At 37.1% G+C, this 21232-nt stretch overlaps 1 pseudogene; it reads left to right on the plus strand.

The window, feature by feature from the left end:
* The first annotated feature begins 3511 nt into the window (after positions 1-3511).
* On the plus strand, positions 3512-20450 carry LOC130456925 (MKI67 FHA domain-interacting nucleolar phosphoprotein-like; annotated as a pseudogene).
* Positions 20451-21232: the final 782 nt, after the last annotated feature.

The following is a 21232-nucleotide window of genomic DNA, read 5'->3' on the forward strand; positions in this document are numbered from 1 at the left end:
AACCAGCTTTGGAGAATCGTATTGTTTAATTTCCAATTAATTTTTGATTTACCTCTCCATGCACCCTTACTAATTATTATTTTCATTGCACTGTGATCTGAGAATGTTGCATTTATTATTTCAAACAAGAAACATTTTTATCAACCTAGAATTATATGACAATTATGAAATCCCCCCTGAGGAGGGTGTTGACAAACACACATGGATCACCCAGGAATGCATGCCTGAGTTATGAGGTATGTGAAGCAATTATAAAAAGGAAGTAAAAAACATTAAAAAAATAGAAGAAAAGAAAAAAATTAAAATTAAATAGTATGTAAAAATTCTGAGTAGGTAAGAATAAGCCAATAACAGGTCCTAGAATCAGGGCTCAATAAAATGATTCATGTCTCACAAACCTGTAGGACCATTGCAGCAATATGCACTTTACCCAATCAGCAGCCAGGAGTACAGAAAATTGTCACACTATGAAGGACAGAAAAGGGACTAGATGTTAGCAGCAAATGGGGAATAGCATTGCTTGGTCTGATTTTACCTTTGCTCTCCACGATATGGGAGCCAAGATGGTAGCCAAACTTAAGTACTTGTAGGAATATGGCATGGGGAAGACCTGTGTCTGACATGTCAAATAGCCACAATATCAAACCTCAAACAAGTCCTCTGTCTTATCAATCCTGTCAGGATTGGTTTGTCTCCTTTGACCATGTGCTTCTTGGCACTGTATAATGGCTTTTTTGTGGTCCCTTCTCCTGGAATCAAACACAATAATCAAAGTCCCATAAGTTTTAAAAATCAAGGGCAGGTTTCCATAATCTAAAGCTTTTGGGTATGCATTAATATTAGGGCTAATGGATATTTTAAATTTATAGTAGTGCAAAATAAAAAAAAACATACTGGTAATGTGCTTCAATTACAAAAAATGAAAGAAAAAAATTCAAATACTCTATTTCACTTACAGGGAAAAACAATAATATATTTTTTAAAAAAATCAAAAGTATATAGTTCACAATCAGTGTCACACTGTGTTTGCCCAAGAAGAGGCACAATACAAAGGTATCTCACTCCAAAACGAGACCCATTTCCTTTTTAACTTGGCCATGTTTGCAAATTATTTTAATCAAGTAATAGCTTTATAACAGTAGAATAACAGGTAATGCACATTCAAAGAAGTTCCCAAATCCCCCAAATCACAAGAGCTCATAAATTCTACAAAGGTTACTAATACAGGTTGTAACCACTTTGATGGAGTACATCCATTATTATCTATGTGACAATTAAGAAAGGCAAAAAGGAACAAAAGGCCATTTAAGCAACATGTGATCTTGATGGATCTGGTGACAAACCTAGCATTCATAAGGACCTATGGTTTTGCCATGGAAAAGGGTTTCTCCAAGTTTACATTTGTATTTTCCAAGTTTATAATTGTATTTTCTCCAATCTAGTCATAGGGGGAGGTACAAATAAAGACAATATAACAGAATATATAGCTAAATGGACAAAACACAGTAATTTTAAATGATATAATGTAACAGAATAAATTAGATTAGATCAATATGTTAGCTTAACAAAATAAAATTAAATCTTAAAACAATCAGCAAATATAATATATGTGACAGGATACAGGCACTGAATTCAAGAGTTCTTTTCTCCAATTCCAATAGCTATGTTACAGAGACCTTTTCACTATTTGGAGGGGAACACACTAGAAACAGTTAGCAATGGAGTCTGAAAAGGCTTAAAAATTCACCTTCAGACTCATTAAGGTTCCTTCCCCTCCCAAGTATCATCATCCATCTAGATTCTTTTGGTCATACCTCTGGGGTTTCCCATACCTACATTGTGCATAGTGTTGATAAACCCTAATTGGGTGTGTTGCAGGCCAAAATGGCAAGGGGGTAAAGGGAGATGAATCTCCCCCCTGAATCTCAGGATTATTCAACTAATTGGAAGTGCACCCAAGAACGGTAATAAGAAAAGATACCCTAAAACTTTGAGTGTCAAAAATCTGTAATGGTTCCCCAGAATGGGAGTTGCTTGAGATAAACAGGAAACCAGTCCATGCTTGCAATTCTACTTAAGTTGGTTTGACTAGGAGTAAAAACCTCATAAGGTTAGTAGATAGAGACACGCCCCAATCAGCCTTTGAATGGAGGGCAGCTCTGAAAGGCTTTAGCCTGAGGCTAAGTTATTGAGGGGAAACAAAAGCTTCCTATTCAATGAAGGTTAAAAACTCCTTAGAACTGTTTAGTTGATCTGGTCTCGGAGAGCAAAAAGGGTGTAAGTGGCTACCAAGCTTGAGACCCACATGGTGGTTTAGGGAAGGCCTTAAAGAGAGAAAGAACTTCTAGGAGTAAGATAAACCTAAACTTTCTCAATTTAGCCCAATAATTAATACATTCTAATAACAAAAAAAAATGAGTTGAAATTGTTAACTTCCTCCAACACTCCAGGATTCTGGACTGTGAGATGATATCATGTGGGGTGGGGGCAGAGTTGCGTTCTCCGGGTGAAAGGAGATAGAAGGGTTAGAGGCTAATTATTGCTTTAAAACACACACACACACACACACACACACACACAGAGCTTCCAAGCTGTAGGGAGCAATGGATATCCAACTGCTTTCAATTTTAAGAGGAGAAAATGGGATTTAGATCTCATCCTTCTGCTTCCAAATGACTTTCGAGGATACAATCAGCAGCGAGAGAAAAGCGATGTGGACAGCAGAAGCAGTAGGCAGCAGCAGCAGGAACTGGTGGGGGAGGGGAAGAGAAGGCTGTGGTAGGAGAGAGGTTTCTTTTCAAACTAATTTACTCACTTAGAGAGAAGGAAGGGTTCTAAACCCCAATTCTGGTCACCATAAATGTAGGATTTAAATTAATGTCCAATACTCCAAGTGTTACATTTTATAAGGTTTATTAATAATCACTAGAAGTAAAGGAATAAAAGGTAATTATTTAACAAAATAAGGCCACATGACCAACCTCTCCTTGCTTGTTTAAAAGTCGTGCTCCAGCAGCTTGTGATTTAGGAGAAGAGAGCGAGAGACAGGGCCACACAAAATTTATATCCTTCTTACATCAGCATTTAATGTGAGGAGAGTGGAGTGCTCGGAATAGTAGTTTTAGGGTACAAAAATCCTCATTACACACTTCTTATATTAAGATTCCTGTTTTCCAAAGAACACTTTCACATTTGAAATAAAAAAGAATCCAACCCAATCAAAAAGACACTGAGGGAGCAGGAAACTGCCAGGCTTTGGAAGTTAATATGTACCAGATAAGAACTTAGGGGCCTGAGCAGGAAATTGCCAGACCTTGGAAGTTAATATGTCAAAGGTCCCAGCAATAGGTACCAGATAAGGAACTTAGGGGCCTGAGCAGGAAATTGCCAGACCTTGGAAATTAATATGTCAAAGGTCCCAGCAGCAGTAGGTCCCAGATAAGAACTTAGGGACCATAAATGCTGGCAAACATTCCAACAATGGTATGTACCAGATAGGGACTGGGAGGCCATGCATGCTGGAGGGGATATATATCCCAGCATCCCCAGACTACGATTAGAAGTCTATGGCGGGGCTCCTCTGGTGTGTGCTGCTGGTGCATACCAGTTCAATAAACAACCCTGTCTTCCGTGGTGGTGGGCGAAAACCCGGACCCTAACATTTGGGGGCTCATCCGGCTCGTCCCCACTTAGGAACTCCTTGACAAGAGGGCCAGAGGCACTGCCTTGCACTGGACCTTCAGGTGAGCCGAGTGGGGTGTGAGAGTGTGTGTGTATGTGGTGACTGAAAGTGTATGGGGGAGAGGAGGACTCTCACTAAATATATGGCCCAGTGGATAATTCTCCATGCCTGTGGTCAGGACATCCTTATGCTAAGATTCGAGGCCCACCCTGTTCTAGGGTGAGGGGTTCGCCCTGCGGCATCTGTCCGATCCTGACACCTGTTTCTGAGTGTGGACTCTATTGTACCGCATCGGTTTATCCTCCATGAGGAGGCCAGTTGGGAACTAGAGGAAGCATCTGTGATCTGGGGTGGGGAAGGAATACAGTCCAGGGTGTGCCGAACTTGGAACTTTCGGGGATTCAAGTTCCCCGAGCATGGAGTTTGAGTCTCCATCAGATACCTTGGTACTTTTGGGGGCTCAAGTCCCCCGAGTACAGAGTTTGAGTCTCTGTCAAGTCAGGTTGGGAGGGCCCTGAGCACGAAGTTTGAGTCTTTGTCAGGTTGGAATTGCTCTCAACTAGCTTTGGGAAAGGGGATTGAGTCCCCTTTTGGGAAGAAATTGCACCCCTAAGAGAGACTGGGGTATGCCCCACGATCTCTAGGTGATTTTTCTGGCCCTAGGTGGCTCTTATAGCCGTAGGTGACACACTGAGGTTTTTTTGGCCACAAGGAGGGACCGGGCAGCCGGCCCCCTGACAAGCAGTCGCTGGTAGCCAGCCCCTGACAAGCAGTTGCTAGTATCAGGATTCTTTGAAATCCCCGGTATCACTCCCCTCCTTATCTTTCTTTCAGCCCCAGGTGCTTTTTTTTAGGCACACTGAGGTTTTTTTTGGCCGCAAGGGAGGAACCGGACAGCTGGTCACTGAAAAGCAGTCGCTGGTATCAGAATTCTTCACTGGTTAAAGATGGAAGAGAAGAGGTTGATAAATAACTTAGCCAATGCCTTGAGATACCTTCAACTTCTTGGTCTCAACAATAGATAATCAGTTTGCTTGTCAACAGCTTGCTTTAAGGTTTACGGTCCTTACAAGTTTCATAAGATAAGCCCCTAGGGTTGGGGGGGGGGGGTGTACTGCCCCGAATCCTAGTGAATGTCCATGTCTCTGTTGTTTGTCTTCTGGCTTTTACTGTTTGTCTCCTGTGTCTTTCTATATTTGGACAAAGGTATATGAATGTGTGAGAGAGGGTGTCCTATAGGCTTCTTTGAGTCTTTGTTGTGGCTAGATTAAACAAAGAAGATAAAGGAGTTTAGGATGCAGTGTCACAAAGGGGAATTAATTTTGCAATGGTTGTTCCTCTGCTCCCTCTGCCTGTATTCCAACCAGGCAGGCTATGAAGGAGTAAAGTTCCCATGGGAGGGGATTTAGAAGTTCCTTCCCTGAGACACTTAAAGGAGCAGTACACTGGAACTGTTTTAATGAATTTTCTCCCTGCAAATATTTCTTCTTAAGAATGGATCCTAAAACACTAATTTTTTTTCCTTTCAAAGCATGTTGGCCACAAAGTTGTCACAGTCTTGTCTCTATGTAAAAATGGGGAAAATGCAAGATTAATCCTCAACAGAGGACAAAAGCAATTACCTATTCAATGATTTTTTTTCCTCTTTCTTCCTTTGGATGGTCCCCCAAAGGAGCGAAAGTGAGAAAATTCTGAGCAGAAAAGGGAGATTTTTACTCCACAGTTAGAGGCACTTTTCACTTAAAAAAAATTAATTAACTCTAAATGTGAAATGTTGCCAGATTTTTATTGAGCACAAAAACTCCTGGTTAGAAGTTTGTTTTGTTAAACCTTGCAATGCATAATGGTTTCTAGAATTTAAACTTGGGAATCTTTCAAATCAGATTTATTTTAATGTATGTGCTGTCAGAGCTAGCAGCAAGAAATCATATGACACACAAGAGGTTTTTAAAGTGGTTAATCTGTGCATGGGATTTAATGATATAAGTGCTAAGAATTTGATATTTTACAAAAGAGGAAATTTTAAAATGATGTTGTCTTTGATCAAGGTCATGTTAATTGTTTTTAACTGTGCAAAATGCATAGGAAGGAATTTGCAATCTAGAGATGAACATGTATTCAGATACCAAATGCTGGAAATTAGTAATGCTGAGTGAATGCAAAATATGTATGCATTTGTATTATGAAGAGAATTAAGTTTTCCACCTAAATAGGTTAAGGGTATATGATATACAAACTGTATGTCCTTAACAAGACAAATTTAACCAGCCCTGAAATCAAGAGGGCTTGTCATGAGGATTAAATACAGTCTAGCTTCAGATATATCAAAGAGCTGGCTGGAATGCCAGGTAACATGTAGCTAACTAGGGAAAAGTGATTAAGTACAGGTGAAAGGAAATAACTTTATATCTTATAACCTTTCTATATAAGTTAATAATTGAATTTTAGGGAGTCTGGATTTGTTCTATGAAGTGCTCCACTTCAATAAGAGTAATGAATAGAGGTACTAATTGATACTCTGAATTCTAGTATGAAATAGAGATAACAAATTAAAAATTGGAATAATTTTGATGGACTTAAATTAGGAATGTGGCAATGTTTTGAGCTAAAAGAAAACTAAACTGGAGGTTCTATTCTACTTTAGACAGGTTTGAGAGAAGTACAGGTAAATGCTTGCACCTCAGTTTGGTAACACTGAAACATTGCTAAAGGACTTAATCAGAGTCATTTGGAAGTGTGGAGTTCAAACTGAAATCCACTGAGAAGGATGGACCAAGGATGCTAAGTAATAAAATTTAAATCAAGTCAGGAAGCCTTAGGATAAATTGCTCAGAAGCTATTAACCCCTTCCTTGCACACAGGGAGGAGAAAGAAGTGCTTATAATAGTTCCACACTGACACTTAGGGATTGAAATAGGGATCTAAAAAAGTTGACAATCACTGTATGATGGAACTTAAAGATGAATATATTTTAATTGTATATTTTGGAGGTTTTTAAGGGTCTTCAGCAAGCAAATATTGCCAGCCCTGTCTGACCAAGAAGCTTGTTTGAAGCTGTGGAATCTTAATGCAAACATTCCAGGTCCAGAGTGATAAACTGAGTTGAGCGATATGTAATTGATAAAGTTACCACATACGAGTTTTGGAAATTTGTTGGTTGAGATTTTGATTACATTTTGATCTGCTTAAGGATATATGCTGCAAACAGTAGCCAAAGAGTGAGTAGGATGTTAAAAATGGCATATATGTGAAAAATGCTTGCTCAGAATTTGAGTTGCTGCTGAGTCATGTATTTTAAATATTGTTTGGATGTAAACAAAAGCTCATTGTAAACCTGACTCTACCATAGATTTTGTTCAATACTCGGTGGCTACCTCAGTTTACCAATTTGTACTATGAACTGAAATTTATAATGGTTGAGCTCTATGCTAAAGATTGTTCAATGTAATCTTTTAAATCAGAATTCTTTTGGTTACCGATTAGCAATTGAAGTGATACCAGGAGGATAGTTGTTTGCCTTAGGAGAGGTATGTTGGATAGTGGTTTACCTTATGATGGTAACAGCATGTCAGAGAAAGTGGGGAGGTATGTTGGGTTTGAATTCAGAAGAAAGAGGGACTTTGATCTAAAGTCCATAAAGCTTGAGTATGCAGGTTTGTAAAGAATGGTAGGTGTATTCTGCTTTTTAAACAGAGGGCTTTGAAGGAAGAAAGAGAGAGACAGAGAGAGACAGAGAGAGAGACAGAGACAGAGAAGGTGAAAGAGAATAGATAGATATTTTGTTCTCATAATTGGATCTTTAACTTAGGGATAATTTCTAGAATTGATGTATGTAGTTTTGTAAAATCACAAATAATTCCGGGATTTCTCTGAAATCCTTAGAGATTCCTGACTGATCTTGTCTTAGTTCCTTCAGATGGCCTAAGTTGATCTAGCCCTGATATGTACTTACTGTAGAGCTAATGAATTCAACATTCCTGTTCAGGTTTTATGGGTAAATTATGATAAATTAATTATTGCCCAAATATGTAAGAATAACTGCTATAATGTAGACTCATAGGTCTTAAGGAATCCTTAGAGAGGGAAAATGGTCAGAAAAGCTTGTTTGAGGGCATGGAAATTTGTTTCTGGTCTGCTGACAAGCAGAATTTCTCTGAGCTGTAATGGGTGAGACTTGTCATTTAAGGAAAAAGAAGGCTTCTGGGATCCAGTGGCAAGTGCTCTAAGGAGAGGGAAAGTCTGGTTATAGAGAAGGCAGCCCAAGGCTCACTTTGGACTGAATTTTCCTGACCATCTAGGCTGCTAATCCTTGAGTGAAACAATAATGGCAGTGACAGCCTTGCTTGGTACATGAAGCCACTCATTGTGTCCTTTGTGACATGTGGAGATATTTTTCCTTTCTGGGCCGTCTTCCTTCATGACATACCCATAATCAGCACATAATACAAATTGGAAAATTAAAGTTTCCATTTCCCCAAACAACCTATTAGGTTAATAATTGGACATTCTCAAATTATTAGGAACATATTTTGAGAAGTAGGTGAAGTTTATTAATTGATGGCTTGTATTTGCAGCCTTAATTGAAGTTTGGATTTTAAGCTTGGAATAGCTCAAAGCTTTCTTGAATTTTCCCCAGAAACTGGGGTAAAAGAATATATCTGTAAGATACTGTTACTCAAGTGTTTGTAGATGTTTATAGTTAATGTGTGCTTTGCAAAGGGATGTTCTTTAACAGAGATCACATACCAGCTCTGCAAACAACTCAGCAATGTGATTTCCTAAAGGGATCTATTCCTGAGGATGAAGTCTGTTGGCTAAGATACCCAAATGCAAATGTGTGATGTTCATTACTGTTGTATTAATGTTTTGTTTCTCTCTGCTATTTGCCCCAATACACTTCTATCTTAGGGGCTGACTCTCCCCTTTGTGACCTGTCTGCCCGTTGGGGGAAGCAGTGGCTGGACACCCTTCAGATCTCTAAGCAGTTCTCCACCAACCTGGGACCCTGGAATTCACTGAGGACATGCCCCTAAAGACCTTGTGTCTGCAGTTTTCCCCTCCCCCTCTTTGTTCCCCTCCCCCTCCCTCCATAGGCAGGGACAGCTCTACACCCATTCTCAGCACTGAAGAAGCTACAGAAGACTTGGACTTCGCCCTTTGTCCCTTAGATACTTGGAGAGGGGAGGGGATAGGATGGCAGGGGCACTGAACCAGGTGGGGCCTGAGATTCTGGCCTGCCTAAAGGCTGCATGGTTCCCTTGTGGCAGTGGGGAGACAGCTAGCAAAAAGAATACATGACACCACACATAGAAGAGAGAAACTGCTGGCCCCTGGTGCGCCCACCTTTTTAGCTCTTCTCCCTGGCTCACTACCCTAGTTACTTCCCTTATAGGGCCCCTTGTAATCTTCATCCTACTCTTGACATTTTCCCCCTGCATTTTTAAACACCTTGTTTGGTTTGTGAAAGACCAGCTGGATGCTATCCAGGTGTTGGCCCTCCAACAACAGTACCAACCCCTAGCCATCCCTAGCCACCTTGAGCCCTGGGCTGAGGCTATAAGCCCTCTCAGCAGGTGGACCATCCCTCTGCCCCCTGAGAGAAAAAAAAGTAGGAAATGAGGGAGCAGGAAACTTCCAGGTCTTGGAAGTTAATATGTACCAGATAAGAACTTAGGGGCCTGAGCAGGAAATTGCCAGACCTTGGAAGTTAATATGTCAAAGGTCCCAGCAGCAGTAGGTCCCAGATAAGAACTTAGGGACCATAAATGCTGGCAAACATTCCAACAATGGTATTTACCAAATAGGGACTGGGGGGCCATGCATGCTGGAGGGGATATATATCCCAGCATCCCCAGACTACAATTGGAAGTCTATGGTGGGGCTCCCCTGGTGTGTGCTGCTGGTGCACACCAGTTCAATAAACAACCCTTTTGCTTGATTGCATTGTCTTTTGGTCTTCCATGGTGGTGGGCGAAAACCTGGACCCTAACAACACCAGCTACCTGAATCCAAAGATCAATATTTTCCATTTAAAATTTTTGTTCCATTATTAGAAATAATCTTGTTAGCTGTATATTGTGTGAAGGAAATTTATTTTTCTGGGGTCACACACTTGATCTCATCTCCTACCAAACATTTGACCCAGAAGCCAGAACAGAGTGAAAGAAATCATTGTGTAAATTAGGTCACTTGGGTCTACGTCAGTCTGTGTGAGTTTGCATCACCTACATAGGGTATGTGACTGTGAGTGTGATCAGGGTGTAAAGGATCATAAAAGAGGCTATCTAGGAAGTGCTCAAGCTCTACCCAGGAAGACAGTACTGTGTTAGCTGCTGCTGTGGCCAGACTGAGACCACCCATGTGGCTAGCTAAAATAAGATTTTCCCTCTATCTCTCTGTCTTTACCTATCCAAGTAATTGTAATAAGCTTTATAAAAATTCTAAGACCTTGAGTCCTAATTTTAATTCTTACAATATAGTAGAATATTTACTGCATCCCCATTATTCAATCTGTTAAATCCAAAAATAGGAAGTTATTATTAAAAGTACAAAGAAAACATTAAAAAATTGGTAATAACATTTTGACAAGTTTTCCAAAGTTGTATAATCCAAATTGTTTCCCTCTCTTCTTCCCTCCCCTTCCTGGAGTTGTCGAACAATTCAGTTTGGGTTATATGTATATTATCCTGCAAAATATGTTTCCATATCATTCATTTTTAAGTGAATAATCTTATAAAACCAAAACCCTTAAATAAAGAAGTGATAAACCATATGGTTCTATCTGCATTCTTACTTCAACAGTTCTTTCTCTGGAGATAGATAGCATTTTTTTTTCAAAAGTCTCTTGGAATTATTCTTGATCATCGTATGGCTGTTAGTAGCAAAGTCTATCACATTTGATTGTCCCACAATATTGCTGTTACTCTATACAATGGTTTCCTGGTTCTGCTTATTTCACTCTGTATCCATTCATATAGGTCTTTCAAGCTCTTTCTGAAATCCTCCTGTTCATCATTATTATAGTACAATAGTATTCCATCACCACCATATACCACAATTTGTTCATCCATTCCCCAATTGAGGGACATCCTTTTAGTTTCCAATTCTTTGCCACCACAAAGAGAGTAACTATAAATATTTTTTGTATGAACAAGTCCTTTCCCATTTCTTTTAGCTCTTTGGGATACAGACCTAATAGTGATATTACTGGATTAAAAGGTATGTATTCTTTTATAGCCTTTTGGGCATGATTCCAAATTACCCTCCAGAATGGTTGGATCAGTTCACAACTCCATCACCAATGCATTAGTGTCCCATTTTTGCCATATTCCCTTTAATATTTACCACTTTCCTTTACTGTCATCTTGGCAAATCTGATAGGTATTAAATACTACCTCCCAGGTATTGTAATTTGCATTTCTCTAGTCAAGAGCGATTTAGAACATTTTTTCATATGATTATTGATAGCTTTGATTTCTTCATCTGAAAACTACCTATTCATATCCTTTGACCATTTATCAATTGGGGAATGACTTGGATTCTTATAAATTTGACTTACTTCTTTATATATTTGAGAAATGAGACATTTAACAGAGAAATGTACTATGAATTTTTTTCTCAGGTAATTGTTTCCCTTTAAATATTGGTTACATTGGTTTTGTTTGTACAAAAACTTTCAAATTTAATATTATCAAAATTATTCATTTTACATTTTGTAATATTCTCTATCACTTGTTTTGTAACATCACTCTTTATGTTTACATCATATACCAATTTTCACCATATCTTAGTATAGAGTGTAAGATATTTATATAAACCTAATTTTTGCCATACTATTTTTTAATTTTCCTAGCAGTTTTTGTCAAATAGTAAGTTCTTAACCCAAAATCTGGGATCTTTTGGATTATCAAACACTATATTGATGAGGTTATTAACCCTAATATATTCCATTGATTCACCCTTCTATTTCTTAGTCAGTACTAGATTGTTTTGATGATAACTGCTTTATGGAACATTTTAATTTCTGGTGCACCTAGACCACTATTCTTCACTTTTCTTTTTCATTAGTTCCCTTGATTCTTGAACTTTTGTTCTTCCAGATGAATTTTATTATTCTTTTGAGTTCTATAAAATAGTTTTTTGATAGTTTAATTGGTATGGCACTGAGAAAATAAATTAATTTTAAGTATGATTGTCATTTTTATTATATTAGCTTAACCTACCCATGAACAATTAATGTTTTTCCAATTGTGTAGATCAAACTTTATTTGTATAAAAGAGTTCTGTAATTGTGCTCATATAGTTCCTGTGTTTGTCTTGGCAAATAAATTCCCAGGTATTTTATATTGTCTAGAGTGATTTTAAATGGAGTTTCTCTTTCTAATGCTTACTGCTGAGCTTTGTTGGAAATATAGAGAAATGCTAATAATTTATATTGGTTTATTTTGTATAGCACAACTTAGCTAAGGTTATTAATTATTTCAAATAGTTTTTTAGTTGATTTCCTGGGATTCTCCAAGTATACCATCATCCACAAAGAGTGATAGTTTAGTTTCCTTATTGTCTACTTTAATTCCTTTAATTTTTTTCTTCTCTAATTGCTAAAGTAAGCATTTCTAGTACAATATTAAATAGGGGTGATAATGGGCATCCTTGCTTCATTCTTGATCTTATTGGAGGGCTTCTAACTTATCCTCATTGCAGATGATACTTGTTGATGGTTTTAAATAAATTATTAATCAATTCTTTTAAATAAATTAATAAATTACTTTAAGGAAATAATTTTATTCCTATGTTTTCTAGTGATTTTTAAAACCCATATCTCCCATCTTAGAATTAATGCTGTGTATTGGTTCAAAGACAGTTGAGTGGTAAGGGCTAGGAAATGGGGGTAAAGTGACTTGATCAGGGTCACACAGCTAGGAAGTGTCTGAGGCCAGATATGAACCTAGGACCTCCCAACTCTAGGCCTGACTTTCAATCCACTGAGCCACTCAACTGCCCTCTCTAGCATTTTAATAGAAATGAACATTATATTTTGTTGAAGGCTTTTTCTGTATCTGTTGAAATAATCATGTGATTTCTGTTGGTTTCATTATTGATGTGGCAAGTTATGCTGATAGTTTTCCTAATATTTAATGAGCCTTGTATTCCTAGTATAAATCCCACCTGGTCATAGTGAATAATCCTTGTGATGTATTGCTTTGGTTTCTCTGATAGTATTTTAATTAAGATTTTTGCATCAATGTTCATTAGATAAATTGGCCTGTAATTTTCTTTCTCTGTTTTTTTATCTTCCTGGCCCAGGTATCAACACCATATTTGTATCATAAAAAGAATTTGGTAGGACTCCTTCTTTGTTTATTTTGTCAAATAGTTTGTATAATATTGAGATTAATTGTTCTTTAAATGTTTCATAGAGTTCTCTTGTGAATCCAACTGGCCCAGGGAATTTTTTTCTTAGGGCATTTATTGAAGGCTTATTCAATTTCTTTTTTCAAGTTCGGATTATTTAAGATTTTGATTTCCTATTTGTTAAACTAGGCAATTTATATTTTTATAAATATTTAATCCACTTCACCTAGATTATCAGATTTATTGCCATATAATTGGGCAAAATAGCTTCTAATAATTGCTTTCATTTCTTCTTCATTAGAGTTGAAATCATCCTTTTCATTTTTGATACTGATAATTTTAGTCTCTTATTTAGTTTTTTTAAATCAAATTAATCAATGCTCTATTTTTTCATAGAATCAATTCCTACTCTTATTTATTAGTTCAATAGTTTCTTTACTTTCAAATTTATTAGTTTCTCCTTTGATATTTTAGGATTTACAATTTTAATTGGGAATTTAAAATTTTGTTCTTTTTCTAGTTATTTTTAATTCTATGCACAATTAATTCATTGATTTGCTTTTTCTCTATTTTATTGATATAAACATGCAGGGATATACATTTCCCCCTGAAGTACTGCTTTGGCTGTGTCCCATAAATTTTGATATGTTGTCTCCTCATTGTCATTTTACTCAATGAAATCAGTGATTTGTTCTTTGACCCACCAGTTTTGAAGAATTAGATTATTTATTTTAATTAATTTTAAATTTCCTTTTCTATGAACCTTATTAATTAATTTTTAATTCATTCTGACCAAAAAAAGTCACATTTATTATTTCTGCACTTGATTCTTGTTGTTATGTCATAGCACATAGTCAGGTGCTGCTGAAAGAAGATATTTCTTTCTATCCCTATTCAGTTTTATCCACATATCTATTAAATCTAAATTTTCTAAAATTTTATTCAGTTCCTTTACTTTTTTATTGATCTTTTGGTTAGATTTATCTAGTTCTGATAGGGAAAGATTAAGGTCCTCCACTAGCATAGTTTTACTGTCTATTTCCATCTTAAGCTCTTTTAGTTTCTCCTTTAAATCTGGAGGCTATCCAACATTTGGTGCACATATGTTAAGTATTGATATTACTTCATTGTCTAAACTACCTTTTACCAAGATGTAATTATCTTCCTTCTCTCTTTTACTCAGATCTATTTTTGTTTTAGCTTTGTCTGACATCATGATTACTGCTCCAGCTTTTTTTAAATATATCTCATTTGAAGCCCAATAGATTTTGTTTCAGCCCTTACCTTTACTCCATGTGTGTCTACCTGCCTCAAATGTGTTTCTTGTAAGTAACCAGTGGTAGGATTCTGGTTTTTAATTCTCTCTGCTATAAAGGGTAAAATTATGGTTGGACTGAATATTTAAAAGTATGGTTGGCAAGAATTTAATTACTTAATTCCAAATGAATTACTTAAGTTTGAATGAATTTTATGGTGTTTTACTTACAAATTGGGAGATTAAAAGTAAAGAGAGAGAGAGAGAGAGAGAGAGAGAGAGAGAGAGAGAGAGAGAGAGAGAGAGAGAGAGAGAGAGAGAGAGAGAGAGAGAGGGATACTCTGGCCTGGTATGAACCAGGAAGGGCTTCAGAGACCCCAGAAAATTGGGGCACAGAGGATTAAACAAGGCTTCCAGTCATGAGGCCTCCTCCAAGACAAGGGTTGTTTTCCTTTTGCATTACCATCATTTCCTTTCTCCAGTTTTCTTCTACATGTCTTATTTAAGTTTTCAATTCCTTTTTGAGATCTTACAGTGCTTATGACCAATTGCCATTTTTCTTTGAAGTTTTTTCATGTGGTTTCTTGGATCTCACTGTTCTCTATTGACTCTGTACCTTGCTCTTTGTTTCCATAAATATTTTCTAGGGTTAGGTGTTTCTTTTGTTTTTTGCTAATTTTCTTAGCATTTTTTTTGCCCATAGACTAGGAGTTCTGAAAGCTGCTGATTCTGTCTCCTCTGCTGGTGGCTTGCAGGTCTCAGGACTCTGAGCTATTTTGCCACAGGGCTTCACAACAGTGCATGCTTGAAAGTGCCAAGTGCTAAGGACTTCTGGGCCTCATTGTGGACTGCTGCCAGGGCCTGGGACTTCAAAGGGTGGGTGTGAGGTGCTCTATTGGTGTGGGCAGCATCCTGGAATACTGAAGTTGCCTATGCTGAGGCTTGGAACCTGATGCAGTTGGTGGGGAGTGGTTGGCTGGCATTCCTTTGTGTGCAGTTTTGCTTCCACTTTCCCCTTATTCTGAAAAAATTGATTCTCTCTGCCTACCTTTCAATTTGTATTCAGCAGGAGAGCCCCCTCACTCTGTCTTGCTGTTGGTTTGAGGTGTTTTTTAAAGATTGGTTTGGAAGGATTCTCAGAGTGGCTTCAGCTTTTGCTGCTACTAAGCCACCATCTTGGCTCCATTCCCTTATCCCTCATTTTACAGATCAAGAACTTGATACTTCTAAGGTGAAGGGTCTCAATTATAATGAATCATGAAGATATTGAAGATGTATTCAAAATCTGACTCTAGCTAGTATGCTAGTGCTCATGGATCAGACTTATGGATTGATTGCTGAATCCTTAAATTGGATGGGAATTAAAATTTTACTGAACTTACAAATTAAGCTTATGCTGTTATCTGCAGTCTGAAAGCTATCAGACCAGTTCTACAGGTTCTTTGTAATGTCAAAGCCCGATCCCTGCATATGTATAAACTGGTGCCAGGGTGGTGGAAAGGAGAAGGCTTCACAAGTGCTATTTTCCTGATTTATGCCCATGCTATTATATTACCATTTGTTGCCTCTTGATTGTCACTGCCATGTTAAAACTTCTGATGTACCAATCATTTGATTCACATCTCTCAACCCCTATTGCTTCCATCCATAATAAAAAGAGTTCAGCTCACTCATGTTCTCTCTCTCTCTCTCTCTCTCTCTCTCTCTCTCTCTCTCTCTCTCTCTCTCTCTCTCTCTCTCTCTCTCTCTCTCTCTCCCACCATCTGAAGAGGAGCTGACAGGTTGAATGCAACACTGATGACTTCTGTGCCTCTTTGTCTATTTCTTATACCTATATCCTTTCTCCCTTAATCTTTAACCCTTCCACCCATATTCCCTCAGTTCCTGGCTTCCCTCCCAGGTGCTCAGACCCATGCAAGAAGATCATGAAGTGACTATCATCACATGACCAAAAAGTATCTAAGGCAGGTTTTAAATGTAGGCTTTCCTTATTCCAAGTCTAATACCCTGCACACTATTCCACCTACCTGCCTCAAATAGATTCTCAATGGAAAGACTGGGACTAAAAATTAAGGTCTTCTAATTCCCAATCTACCATATTACATAATAAATCCAAAATAAATATGTGAGCAGAATATTAAAGATCATAACACAAGACCAAAAGCATTCCCTCACAGAGGATATCAATAGTACTCAAAAGATCTGCAAAGTTTTAATAACTATATGAAACAATGTTCCAAATTACTAATAAGAGAAATGTAGATCAAAACAACCCTGGGGTTGCTTGATCTCATACCCTACAAATTGGTAAAGGTGACAAAACATGGAGAAAGTCGATATTGGAGAGATTGTGGGAAGACAGATACCTGATGGATTGTTGGACAACCTTTGCACCAGTAAAGATATTTTGGAAAGCAATTTGCAATTATGCCCCTAAAGAGTGATAAAATTATCCATAGTCTTTGACCAAGATAGTCCACAAGTAGGCTTAAACACCAAGGAGGTTATTGATTTAAAAAATAAGAAAGAGTTTATTTATATCAAACTATTTATAGCAGCATAGCAAAAAATCAGAAGTTAAGATGTTTATCCATTTGTGAATAGCTAAACAAATGATGGTTCATTAATGTACTGGAAAATTACTGTGCTGAAAGAAATGAAGAATATGATGAACATAGAGAAGTGTAGACAGATATATATGAACTGATGAAGAATAAAGTAAGCAGAGCCAAGAAAACAACATACACAGTAATGTAAATAAAAGAAACACACCAAAAAATAAAAAGTAACACTGTGGAATAACAAAGTTGCTAATATGGCCTAAAAAAAAGAGAAGATCTCTCCACCACAGAAGTGAGAAATTCATAAGTGTGATATATTGCATATATTTTCAGACTTTTTTGATGTATTAATTAGTAATATTAATTTATTTCATCTTTTTTCTTTAAAAACATCATGTATTATATGGGATGGCCTGTAAAAGGGTGAGGCATATGGACACCAGAGGAAATTATGGTGATATATAAAAAAAAGACATTAATAAAAATATAATTAACAAATAAATTCTTTGCAGATGAAAGCATATGATTTTTCATTTGTTTATTTGGATATATGTTTTGAGGTTTGGGTTTTATTAGATTATTCACTTATAAAAATGAACAATATGGAAATATGCTTTGTGTGATAATACCTGTATAACCCAGATTGAATTGTTTGCCAGCTTTGGGAGCAGGGGGAAGGAGGGAGGTGGACAATTTGGCCATATAATTTTGGAAAACTTATGTGGAATTTTATTGTATATAATTGGTATAAATAAATACATTCTTGTTGACTTGAGACACTTGGTGAGAGTAAAATCCCACCAATAGCTCCTTTCTTTCTTCCTCTAGCTTGTAACAAGAAAGACTAGTACCTTTGGTATGAGGGCTTACTGAGCCCTTTGTTTTTTCTTTTTTTCCAGTGCTGTTTTACTCCTTTGGTGTTCATTTGCTATCTAGCTATCACCTGTGGCTTCAAGACGTTGTAAGATGCACAGAGGCCACACACAGGTAAAAATGATCTTGGCAGGCAAGCTAAATCAAGTTGAGTATAACTAAGGGACATCAAACCTGTCAGTAAGTTAGAGCATGTGAATACTTCCCCCCTTTGGAATATGCAGATGAAAATGTGTTCCAGTGGCCATAAAAAAGCTGACATAGGTCCTGTGGTGTGCTTAGAGCTTGGTTAGGTATCAAAGAAGCCAAGATCATCCACTGCATCCTGAGCCATCACCAGTTATCTTGACTTTTGTCTTACCACTAAACTTTGATAACGGAAAAAGAGTGTGACAACTTTGTACAACTCTGCCTCACTTAAATCCAATTTATGTGCATTCACATTTTACTATCTCATTATTTTGTTATTTTACTCCTACCTCAAAAGTTCTATGATAATGGGTAGGTATGGATACACTGAGAACTGTCTCAAACCTATACACAGGGCATAAAGTCATCTTTGTCCTGGAAGTAACACCGGAATTCAGCAGCCCCCTGAGTGTCAGAGCACTTTTTTTAAAGGCTCACCTCCTAGCATGAGGTAGGGGCTAGAAAAGTGTCCTAAAAATTGTTCATTTGAAGCTGTCTGCTTCACCTAACCCTGGTCTGCTTACTATTGTTAAGATATTTTTAATTAATTTCTTCTTTTTTATATTTAAGAGGAAAAGGAGCAATAATATTTTTCAGTAAGAGACCTCCTGCTATGCTGATTGTCAGTTGGTGACAGAAGAGTGTGGTTTTTGTAAGTTGCAGACCATTGGAAAGGACTTTTGTCTCTGGCTCTCTTGGGGAGAGGGTGTATTCCTAGCACTCTGATTGGAGACAGAGAAACAGAATGATCATTGTTAACTTGGGTAGACAAGTAGATAGATAGTGGTTATATTATCAAATAGAGAGTAGGCAAGGGCTTCATCTTAGCAGAAGATACTGCCCTCTAAGGCAGATAGATGTAGGGTTTTCTAGAAAAAATTAGTTATGATTGGGATCTTGGGTATAATTATAATCTATTATAAGATTACTTTCACTTTCCTCCATCCTATTTCCTATCTGTATTTCCTAATAATAAACTGTGTTTTGTGTTTAATAAACTACACATTGGCTTTTGATCAAACTCTTCCCCCTCCTCCCCCAAATTTAACCATTCAAACTATGAAAATAGGGGATTCTACCTTGCTGTCAAAACACACCAAAAAATGTACATAATTTTTGCAAAGATGATTCCATTCACCACCAGTATGTGGAATGTGTGCACACTATTGGGCAACATAAAATCTAATAGACATGAAAGATGAATATCTCTTATTGCAAGAGAACTCAGCAGATATTGCATCCAAATATCAGCCCTCAATGAAACAATGCTAACAAATGAAGGCAATCCAGGTTACTAAAGTCAGAGCTGGAGAGATGCGATGGCGCAGAAGTGTTCAAACGATATGGCTGAGGCTAAGGCTATGCGTACAGCCTCAGCATTGAAGTTGGTGAACAGTTCCCAAAGAGCTTTTGTAGCTGGATCTGAAGCTTCAGACCGAGTTTCAGAAGCGTGTGGCTAGTGTCTGCAAGCATGGGGCTAATAAGCCAGAGAAACTGACTCCTGGAGTAGTATATTTGGTCACCTTCCCAGAGGACTTTATGAACCTCAACTCAAGGAATACTTCACTCAATTTGGAACTGTCAAAAGACTCAGGCTTTCCAGAAGTAAAAAGACTGGAAAATTGTAAGGCTATGGATTTCTGGAGTTCGAATCTGATGCTGCTGCTAAGATTATTGAAGTGTCCTTTTGTGCCATCTGAAAAAGTACATGGAGAACTTTTCAAAGGTTGTGAGATTCCATTTTCAAAGCCCTCTCATCCAGCAGTAAAACGTTATAACAAGGAACAAACATATGAAGAAGAATGGAGAGGCGATTTAAAAAGAAAGAAAATAAACTCCGAAATAGATTAGCTGAAAAAGGAATAGATTACACATTTCCTAAATTAGTTTTACAAAGCAGAAGAAAAAAGAAGGTTGCAGGAACTACTACTCTTCAGAAGACTGTTGATAATGAGGAATTACCCCAAAAAGAGAAAATGAATGTTTCAGATACTGCCCTTGATACTGTGGAAAGCCAGGGTGCCACATCCATTTGTTCACCAACATTTTTAGAGAGGCAAAAAGCTCAAGCAGCTGAAATTAATGATGATGAGGATAATGAAATTATATTTAAGCTACCGCCAATTATTAACAAGAAAGGAACACCATTGACTCAGACTCCACCAAGTTCAAGAGGAAAAAAGGCAAAGAACAATAAAGGATTATCCTGAATGTCATATCTGCCCGGGGAACTTGGATTTTGTTATTAGAACCTATTCTTGTATATATGATGGCAGTTTTTTGAGTGGTTCTTTGTTCACATGTTCATTTGTTCATTGTTAATTTTGTGGGGAAACCTTTTGTAAAATTCTTCCATTTACTAATATAGATGATGCTAACTGACTACTTTGCTTTAATAATGTTTGAAGAAATTATTTTACTTTTATAGAAGGAAGTAAAATTGCATTTATATTTACTGATGATAAAATAAGGTAAATGTTTCAAGCTTTGTTGATGTAGAAAAGTAATATTCTGATTTAGAGGAAATAACATGAGTACATAAAGGGGAATATTTAAAAAATATTATCAAAAAGCATTAGTGCGTGCTTCTAGCTATGCAAATGCTCTCTGCTTCTCCATTTTGCCTAACCCTAACCCTTCCATTTTGCCCACCTATCTTAGGTGAAACTTGTGGTTGAAAGGAACTCTGTTACTGAGTACCTAACTAAACTACATTGTTTTTTGGCATCAATTTGTGCCCCAATCTTTGGCTAGCATAATAACACACAAGGATTCATATCAAAGACATGATGTAACTGGCCTATAGTATAGTATTGGCAATAATAGTAAGACATTACAACCAAATATCACTATAATATTGTTCATTGTCCATAAAATGGCTATTTATAAAACTTCTTTCCTACAAAACAAACTGTTCCTATAATAATGTTTTAACTAATGGTTCATTTTCATGGAGCCTATGTTAGGTAAGAGTTAATGTCTGTACACAGCTACCTCAATAGAAGTGTCCATTTTGTAGCAATTCACCTTTAAATTGTATTAAAATCTAAGAAAATGTATGTGAAGTACAACAGGAAATTGAGAATTCCTAAAACAAGGTCTTGTCTAATAAGCAGAAAAGAATAATTCAGCTAGTCCACAATTGTCAATATCTTGACTTCCAGACATCTGTACATATAACAGTTTAGCCTGAAGTGCATGTATTTTAAGCACTTACTCTTGGAATTTGATAAATGAGAAATGCTCACTACATCACCTCCATCCTACTTTATTGAATGGCTGGTCACTGCTGTGGGAAGTATGAGGGTGGGTGGTGTC

The sequence above is a fragment of the Monodelphis domestica genome, chromosome 2, assembly GCF_027887165.1.
Source record: "Monodelphis domestica isolate mMonDom1 chromosome 2, mMonDom1.pri, whole genome shotgun sequence".
Lineage (NCBI taxonomy): Eukaryota > Metazoa > Chordata > Mammalia > Didelphimorphia > Didelphidae > Monodelphis > Monodelphis domestica.